General features: G+C 37.9%; 1 non-coding gene across 1 annotated transcript; it reads right to left on the bottom strand.

The window, feature by feature from the left end:
• Window positions 1-8,869: 8,869 nt before the first annotated feature.
• On the bottom strand, window positions 8,870-8,976 carry LOC115943822 (U6 spliceosomal RNA). The gene has a single exon (XR_004078405.1). It is a non-coding gene; the product is annotated as a U6 spliceosomal RNA (small nuclear RNA).
• Between the last annotated feature and the right edge of the window lie 1,142 nt (window positions 8,977-10,118).

Here is a 10,118-nt window from a genome sequence, read left to right as displayed (position 1 = left end):
ACAAAAACAGACTTTCTCATTGAAAATGATTCTGCCAATCGCAAATCCATAATGGAACACTAATAAAATTGGTGAGAGGGTGGAGGGAGGCAGTGAAGAGATAATGACTGAGAATTAGTCTTCACTGAAGAGACACAGGAGTCTTTACGCTGAAAAAGCTTCCAAGTACTCAGAGGAAACATTTAAAACAAACGCGGACAAACATACACTTTTGTGAAACTAAAGAATGCAGAGAACAAAGACAAAACTGTAAAAGCTACAGAGAGAGGAGACATTGACACAAGAAGAAAAACTGAGGGCACTTTCTTAAAAGAAAAAAAGAGAGAGAGAGAGACAAAATAAATAAGTGCTGAAATTAAGAAATACGATAGAAAGGGATGCCTGAGTGACTCAGTCGGTTGAGCGTCTGACTCTTGGTTTTGACTCAGGTCATGATCTCAGGGTCCTGGGATCCAGGCCTATGTCCCTCTGTCTGCGCTCTGTGCTCAGCAGGGAGTCTGCTTGTGGGTTCTCTCTCTCCCTCTGCCCCTCCCCCCTCCTTGTGCCCGCTCTCACTCTCAAATAAATAAATAAATAAATCTTAAAAAAAAAAGGAAATAAGAAAGAAACACAACACACCTAAAAGAACTAGATGGAAGGAAACAATAAAGATAAGGGCAGACATCAGATGAATTAGAAAAAAAAGACACAGCAGATAAGATCAATAAAAATCAACAGGTAGTTATTAGCAAACTGCTATATGATGCAAAACTTAATAAGACTGATAAAAAAGAAGAGTCATGAATCAACAATACTAGGACCATAAAGCAATAATAACTAAATATAAGTTGAGATTTTAAAAATAATACATTATCAATAGCTCTGTCAATATATTTGCAGACCAGTTTATATGAATACCACTAAATTAAATCAATTATTAAATAAGCTGAATCGATGATCAAAAGTCTCCTCCCATAAGAGATAATAGGCTCAGAAAGTTTTACAGGTGAATTTTCCCAAGCAATCATGAGATAAATCATTTCTATCTTATACAAACTGTTCCAGGTACAGAAAGAGGAGAAACACGTAGCATTTGATATGATTAATATAATATTGGCACCAAAACTAGAAAGGGAAAGTACAAGGAAACAAAATTATAGACCTTTTTTACTTGCAATACACCTGCAAAAACCCCAAAGAAAGTATCAGTAAGTAGAATTCATCAGTGAATATAAAAACATGAAATCATATTCAAATAGAATTACTCTCAGAAATCTAAGGATGGTTCAACATCAACAAATCTAATAATGTAATAAATCATAATTATAAATTAAAAGAGAAAAATTTGATTCGCTCGATAAATGCAAACATTTGAAAGTTCAACATACATATGTGATATAAGCACTTCGCCTACTTAGTGTGGAAAGAAATTCTCTTCATCTGATGACTGTATCCATTAAAGACCTGCAATAAGGGGGCGCTTGGGTGGCTCAGTCATTAAGCATCTGCCTTCGGCTCAGGTCATGGTCCCAGGGTCCTGGGATCGAGCCCCGCATCGGGCTCCCTGTTCAGCGGGAAGCCTGCTTCTCCCTCTCCCACTCCCCCTGCTTGTGTTCCCTCTCTCGCTCTATCTCTGCCAAATGAATAAATAAAATCTTAAAAAAAAAAAAAACACCTGCAATAAGAATCGTATTTAATGATGAAATTTTAGAAACATTTCCTACAAAGTTAGGAACAAAGTAGGATGCTCAGCTTTGCCACGTGTATGCAACATTCTACTGCACTTTCTATCTAATGCAGGAAGACAAGAAGAGGCATAAAATGAATAGAAATTAGAAAAGAAAGGTCAAAGTGTCTTTATTTGTAGTTAATATGATTGTCTATATGGAATATACAAAAGAATCTATCAATAAATTTTTAAGAACTAAGACAATTCCACACTGCTACTCAGTAAAAGATCAACATAAAAAATCATTATTCAAAAATGCAATGGGAAAACGAAATCCATTCACAAGTACGACAAAAACTTAAGGTATCTAAAAATAAGTAACGAGACATATGAAATCTTTATAGGGAAAATCACGAAACATTACTGAAGACCATGAAAAGAAATGAAGAGATGGACAGATGTAATAGTTTCACGAATGGGACAAGTCATGATTGTGAAGATGTAATTTTGGCAATTTCAATAAAGAACAAAGTAAAAGGATTTGCCTTATCTAAAATCAACACTTTGTGTAAAATAATAGTGTGATAACCTGCCATCAGCCCAGGTATAGACAAATAGACAACTAGATCAGAATTAAAATCCTAAAGGAGACTCACACATTAAAAAATGATTTTGGATAAAAGAAAAAAAATAGAGCTCCAACTACGCAAATCCCAGAGTCTCCATAACATGATTAAAATGCCAAAATTCACAGTTTTACATACAGGAAAAATATATCTTCTTTATTCTTTTTGGAACCTCAGAGGAATAATGGCATCAATCCTCCCCAAGCTTGCCTCCCCCGAATTATTATGACCCTGTTAAGAACATCTCCCGCTTGAAACTGTCTCTTCTCCTTTGACTTCCATGACACTGTACTTCCTGGCTCCTAGTTCTTGATTTGTTTTACTGGATATTTTTAATCATCTACCTCCTAAAACAGGTGTCCTCAGGATTCTAGCTTCAGGAACGTTCTTTCCTTCGACTAAATTCTTTACTGTTAGAGCTTCAGCACCTAGTGTTAATGACTATCAGGATCCTTTGCTTTCCATAAAATTGAAGAACTAATCACGTTATTAGCAGACGGTTACTAAAAAGTATTTCTATGATATATCAGCATGTGATATTTGGCATCAAACTCAGAAGTTCAAAAGGAGTGATGTTGTTATAACAAAAGCCCTTCATTTGCTTTTTTTATGAGAACAAGTTTTCTCAGCACTTATGGTTATCACAATAAAAAAAATAGGGATAGGAGTGATGCTGAACACTGCTCATTTTTACAATAAACAATAGCTGGACACATGAACCCACTGAAAAAACAAAAGCCCCACCCATCTTAAATAGAAATAACTTTCTGGGGCACCTGCGTGGCTCAGTCAGTTTAAGTGTCCAACTCCTGATTTCAGGTGGCTCAGGTCATGATCTCAGGGTCGTGCAATTGAGCCCCATATGGGCTCAGCGCTGAACACGGTGTCTGCTTGAGATTCTCTGTCTCCCTCTCTCTCCACCCCTCCCCCACCTGTGCTCGCTCACTCTCTCTCTCTCGCTCTCTAATTAGTAAATAAATAAAATCTTTAAAAAAGAAATAACTTTCCAATGAAATTTTATTTTAATATTTAATAATTTTTCTAAAATTTATATAGTTTTATCAATTTTGTAATAATTATAAAGACTCAATCCAAAAATAAATATTTTGAATTTAGAATCTTATATCAAAGTAATTTTTAAAAAAATAGATTTATATACTTTTTTAGTTGTGAGAAATAAGATGACATGAGCAATAAAGTAGTTTCAAGTCTAAAAACATTGCATTAGAAAACAAATATTGTGAGTAAAGTGGAACAGAAATGTAAGTGCAAAATTCTATTGAAAATCAGCTTATTCATTTAAAAAAGAAAAGCTTTAACAGATGAATGTTTATCAACCTACTACACTATTTAGATGCCATTTGATTAACTTAAAAGTCATCTGAAACATCAGTGTTATAAACTATCATAAATTACATTTTTTAAAGGTTTATTTATTTATTTTAGAGAGAGTGTGAGCACATGCATGAGCAGAGGGGAGGGGCGGAGGGAGAGAGAAACTTTAGCAGACTCTGTGATGAGTGTGGACCCCACACGGGGCTCGACCACAGGACCCTGAGATCAGGACTGAGCCGAAACCAAGAGTCAGAACTGACTGTGCCACCCAGGTGCCCTATAAATTACATCTTTGCAACTATTTAAACTTATTTTGAAATTTTTTGGATGTCAACTTGAAAATATGTCAAAGAGGACATGGTTTTTCCAAATATTTTTAGGGTGTCTAAGAGAAAAATGGCTTGAAGAGTACTGCTTTACTTCACGGGCCCAATGACTGCTGGTGTGCCTAGTCTTCAGTGTATCCTTACTAATTTTAAATCTATATTAGAAAAGCTTTTTACATTAAAATTTTTAATTCTTTTCAATATAGATTTAAACTGTTCTCTTCAAACCAAGAGAAATATCCACATCACACATTTCCTACAATGAATTCTAGCTTTCCATGCTTTATTCTCTTTTATGCAAATATTCATATTTAAAATTGTAAGACTGTAAGTTCACAGAAAATAGGTATCTCCATCAAAGCACACACACCCTTTCAAGCTCTGTCTATATGATGATTCATAGCAAGCATATGCTTGTTCGTCAATATGCTCTGCTAGCTTCTGGTTTCTGCAGCCTCAACTAGTTCTGCAAGCACCAGTGTCCTGTTGTTCCCCCATGAAAAGCCTTTTCCTGCGCTCTCAGGCAGACTGGATCACTTCCTCTGAGGTGCTTCCAAAGTACATGGAACCCCCATCCATTGTGCTCAGGTCCAGAGCAGTGAACATATAGCTGGTCAAAATCACTTCAGCTGTGAGTTCAAAGCCAACTGGAACCATAAACTGGAGGTAAGAGCCCGAGAGGCAAAGACCACAATCCTGGACATGACACAACAAAGAGTGGCCACTGACGTAGGCTCAGGAGATCCTGGAATTGTCACATCGGACAACTTTTCCCATTGTGCTCATATCTAGACAGGAGTTGGAGCTCTCGGAGAGAAGGGGAATAAAGTAAAAGGAATAGGAGCAGAACAAAGTAAAGGGTCAGTCATTTTTCTATGCAAGGCAATCTTACAGATGCTGGAGGAGCCATTAGCCTACTTCATCTTGTAAAGTTGTGTTTATTTACTCAGAGCTGGCAGCTTTGAACCCTTGCCGAAGTCTGGTTTAGAAACGCAAACCCATAGAGAAACTTTCTATCTTGTTACACATCCCATCATAAGACTGACATTTTCTGTTCTGTTTGTTATGGGCTGGTGGGTGACTTTAATTTGGTTTTCCCTCCAGTCCCCAAGTCCCAATCTTTGCCAAATCAAGAAGCAGGCAGGGAGGGGAAAAGAGGGAAAAATACATATGCATTTGCATTCACCAAGTGATCTCAGAAGTAACTTAATACTGGTTCAGGTTGTCCATGTCTTACAAATCAGTTTCATTCTGTGGATTGTTTACATACCACTTCTAGTATGTCTCTAATAAATTAAAATCTTGCTGAAATGGTAAAATATGCTGAAGATATAGTGAATGGTCTACAAGCTACACAGAGGGGCCATTATTCTAAGAGGAAATAGGAAAAGCAATCATAAAATTTTGAAAAATTATGCAATAACTTTGTACTTATTGCCCATTTGTATTCATTACAATGACCTACTTCATAGACATATAAATAGAATGGGAAAGTAACAGATCTACAGTGTGCTCTAGACATGGCTTTCAACTCCAGTCAATGAAATTCAATTAGAGTCTTTAATAAAGAAAACTCCAAAAACGCCAAGCATTTGTCTGCATATTTCTCCATGCAGTCCTGAAGTTACTCACTTAACTTCCTTTCAGTTCTTTCCCTTTCTCTTCTCAGAAAATCTCTTTTGTGGAGAGACGAGAAGGCACATTTGCTCGGGTTTGCCGGGCGGTGTGGGCACATCAGTGGCATCGTTCTCCATGGGCATTGAGCTCTCTCTACCACATCTTCCATAAGCAATTAGTTGCACTCCAGCAGGACAAGATCATGCTGAAAGTTCTCGAAAGGGAAGGACCACACAGATAAGACCGTGATTGCCAGGGACTCGGAACAGGTTTTACAACAGGCAGGCCGATCAAAGGGGCTTAACCAAGATGGTTTTTAATCATGTTTGGGCACTGGAGAGTTCTCAGGTTCAAAGAAATGGTTCTGTGTTTTGTTTAGTTTTGGCAAACCTCTCTTTTCTTCAATAACCTCGGAAAAACAAAGCCAACAGAGTGAGGCCATGCTCGATTTTGTTTCCCCGTTCAAGCAAAATATACCACCTTGAGGAGGTCTTTTTCTTATAATCAGTTCTGTATATTTTTAAGACTATTTTGAATAGGACGTGCTCATTTGAACGTTTACCCTTTTGAAACTAAACCACTTTTAAACTGTGCTGGGAACCATACAAATTAACTGTTGTGGAAAAAAAAAATGTTCTAGTTGTGTCTTTTATTGTTTTGCAAAGCTCAATGTCAAAAGATTCAGCATCACCATTTTTTGTTTTTGTTTTTGTTTTTTTTTAATCCCCAATACAAAAGAAGTAGCTATAATGGGAAGCAATAATGTGGCCCAGAACAAGATGAGAAATTGACCACCTTTGTAATCCAGGGGCCAAATGAAGGAAGATCTTAGGCTAACTCAGGCTCACTGAATACACAACTGCTTTCTTACCTTCTCCTTCTTGCTTCTTTTTCTCTCTCTTCTTCTTTTCCTCATTCTCCATTTCCTCCTCCCATTCCTCCCTCTCCTTTCTCCCCCTGTTTGCCAGTCAGCAAACCCGTGCAAACTTTAGAAACTCTGCCTAATTCCCTGGTAGAGTGGGCAGAGGGTGACTTCGTGGAAGAAAGAGCTTCCTTTTGTTTACTTACAAAAGTACTGATCTTTGAGAACAATATCCCATTGTGCACTTCTAAAGATTTTGTCAAATCTTTAAAAAGGAGGGAGGAACAAATCTCTGATTTTCAAATATCTCTTTTTATTTTTTTTGTAGAAAAATAAAAAATGAATATGCAGAAATAGTAAAAATATGTTAGGCAGCTGGAGTTGCAAGAACATTATGTAGCACATCACTTAATCACAGAAACCACAATGCAGGGGAAAAAACCCTAACCCAAATGTGCTGTTTAATAATCACCGAGGGTCAGAAGGAACCCACAAGCATCCCAGAATCTGTGTCCTTAGCTTACCTCCAATTTGGAAGGGGGTGGGGAGATAATGGAGAAGGAAGCCCATTATGTGTTCCTAATTGCTGTTTACGGGTCCCTGCACAGCTTTTAGTCATGAAGCCAATTAAGAAAGGAGCTGGAGTCTGGACCCCTTTCCTAGTTTGGTAGATCTGTAGTAGGTCCCTGAATGGTTGGTTTTTGTTTAGTTTTGTTTTGCTTCACTTGACCCAGAACTCTGAGAGTTAGTCTTGGAAAGAGGTAAATACTGAGGGAACATTTGAATGAGGGGGGAAAAAGAGGAAAGTTTCAAAATATGTGTTTGTAGAACTCATCTTGGAGATTCTGTGGTGGACCGGGAATGGGGCAGGGTGAGCATGAGGCTGGCCGGAGGTGAATGAGCTGCAAGGCAGCGGGTGCCTAAAGCCAGAATATTAATTTCATCCAGCCCCAGAGAAACCTTTTAAAAAGAATCAGGGGGAAGCATCCCCAAACACGAAGACTTAGAGGACATTTGAAAATCAGAGATGGGGGAGCAGTCCAATCTGGCAGATGGAAACCCAGGAGCAGAAGTTGGCAGGGCGTGGATGGGCTTAGGGATGAGAAGTCTGGGGGGCAAAGAGATGCTCACAGGGAGATGTTTATTGCCTTCTTGCCATTGTAAATGTTCAATGCTCTCAAGCCAAATTTCAGAATTTCTAGGGTTTATCAAGTAAAAGTAGACTTGCGGCAAACACGATGACATTCTCGTATATTCATTCACCAAAATGTCTGCCTCCTTTAAGATCATTTTAACTGGGATAGGTCAGTAGTGGGCCCTGTTCTGCTCCTATAAGGATCCTGCAGAGTAACTCTGATGACCTCATTCAAACTAATAAGCATCATATTCTTCCTCTCTCTCTCTTTTTTTTTAAAGATTTTATTTATTTATTTATTTGAGAGAGAGAGAATGAGAGAGAGCACATGAGAGGGGGGAGGGTCAGAGGGAGAAGCAGACTCCCTGCCGAGTAGGGAGCCCGATGTGGGACTCAATCCAGGGACTCCAGGATCATGACCTGAGCCAAAGGCAGTCACTTAACCAACTGAGCCACCCAGGCGCCCATATTCTTCCTCTCTTAAATCCACATCACTCACCTCTTAAACATCACGGAAAGAGAACGCGACATTTTAGAAGGTGTTGTGCTGACCCACAAACCGGGGCTCCATCTAACTGAAAAGGAAAGCTTGTGCTATAGTCATTAAATGAAAATGTTCTCTCTCCAGTGTCCTCTGTAAGTTACTTAACCCAGACAGGCTGGCATCGTGAAATAATTTAAATGCATTCAGTATTAGTAAAATACAGATTGCATTGTAGGGATTCTTCCCCTCTTTAAGTTTTTGTCCATGAATTGCTTGAGGGCAAAGGCTTCGTCTTACTCTTCTTGGAGGAAGATAATTGTACTGCCTGCAGAAAAGACAGTATCTACTACAGTGCTTTAGAACATAATAGGTTCTCATTAATTGCTTACTGGACGGATGGAAATTACTTGGCTCCTGGAACTGAGTTTCAGGATACAAAATTCTATCAGTGGAAAACTTCAGAGTAGAAATGTTTTATTAGGCCTGAGTGATTGTTTTTCTTTCTTTGAGGAGTATTATCAGGTACCCCAATCCCTGCCTCTGGATTTCCAGAATTCTTTGGTACAAAGCTGTTATCATTATTTGGGTACTTGATTAACACCTCATAATAGCAATTAAAGATTCATGGTTCTCTCTCCGTCTCTCTCTTTCTTTTTTTTACCTGCCTTTGGTTTTTCTCCACATCCTAGTGACTTGACACAACAGCCTGAGAGAAAGAACCTATTCCAAACCTGGCCAGGGAGTGGGAATGCTGGCGTGTTGCATCTCAAGTCAGGTCTCAGAACTGAGTAGGGACAAAAGCCTCACTCCATGATGAAGGGAACATCTTCCACATCTAAAAATATGAACACTTCACGAATTTGCATGTCATCCTTACACAGAGGTCATGCTAATCATCTCTGTATCATTTCAACTTTAGTATATGTGCTGCCGAAGTGAGCATCATAGTTCTCTTTTATATATGTGTTTAATCAGACAGGTCCTCAGGCTTTTCTCCTGACAGCCTTTGGAACAAGCCAAATCAAAAGCAAGTGTGTAATACTGTAACAGAAGTTTCTATATCATACTAAATCTTTATATACCTTTATATTGCAATTATTTCTCTTTGCTATATTTTTGTGATAGATTTCAATTTTATATAGTCAAATACATTGCTCTTCATTGTGTGGTTTATGTCTTTGGTGCTCTGTTTAGGAAGGTTTAAATGCCATAAATTTATATACATATTAAATGATGGTTATTTTATTGTTTTTATTATTTCACATTTTACATTCAATTTATTTGGAACTGAATTTGATGGGAAAATACAATTTTATATCTGTTTTCCCCAAACAGCCAATTGTCCTGAAACTACGTATTAAAGAATTCAATCTTTATCATTTACTAAACTCTTATCTGTATTTGAGTCTACTTCTGACCTACTTTGTATTTCACTATAATAAGATTCTTAAGAGTGGGAACATTGTCTTATAATTTCTTTGTACTTCTAGAAACTGCAGCAGTGCTTAGTTCTCAATAATTATTGAATCAATGGATCAATTCTCCATTTCACTTAATTGATCCATCAGACTTGCCAATTTTACTGTATAAATATTTCTGGAATCATTCCTCATCCTTTTTTTACCCACACTGCCTGCCCTACTTCAGGCCCTAATAATTACAGAGTTTTTCCAATGCATCTTACACACAAATGGAATAAAGTTCTAAAATGCAAATCTGATCAAATAACCTCCCTGATTAAAATCTGTGAATTTCATTTCATGTTCCATACCTTTGAGGGTCACCAAGGCCCTGAGCTCAACCAAGTGAAACTACTTTTAGTTTTCCAAACATGCCTGGTTGGTTTTTATTTTGTTTTGTTTTAAATCTTTGCCTTTGTAAAAGTTGTACAGCTTGGTAAGTGCTGTGATAGAGGTTTTGACAAAGTGGATTAGGATAAGGAGAGGGGATTCTTGAGAATAGAAAGGTAAGTGAGTTTTGACCAGGACGAACAAAGGTACAGAGGTGTGGAAGAGCGTCCACGCTGTCCCAGGACCAAAGTCTTTGAGAATGACTGGGGGGTGGCTGAAGGTGAAGACACAATGG

This window comes from Leptonychotes weddellii, chromosome 5 (assembly GCF_054177405.1).
Source record: "Leptonychotes weddellii isolate Sample4059 chromosome 5, ASM5417740v2, whole genome shotgun sequence".
Taxonomy (NCBI): domain Eukaryota; kingdom Metazoa; phylum Chordata; class Mammalia; order Carnivora; family Phocidae; genus Leptonychotes; species Leptonychotes weddellii.
Note: the sequence above shows the minus strand (reverse complement) of the source record. Positions and strands in the feature narration are given on the sequence as shown.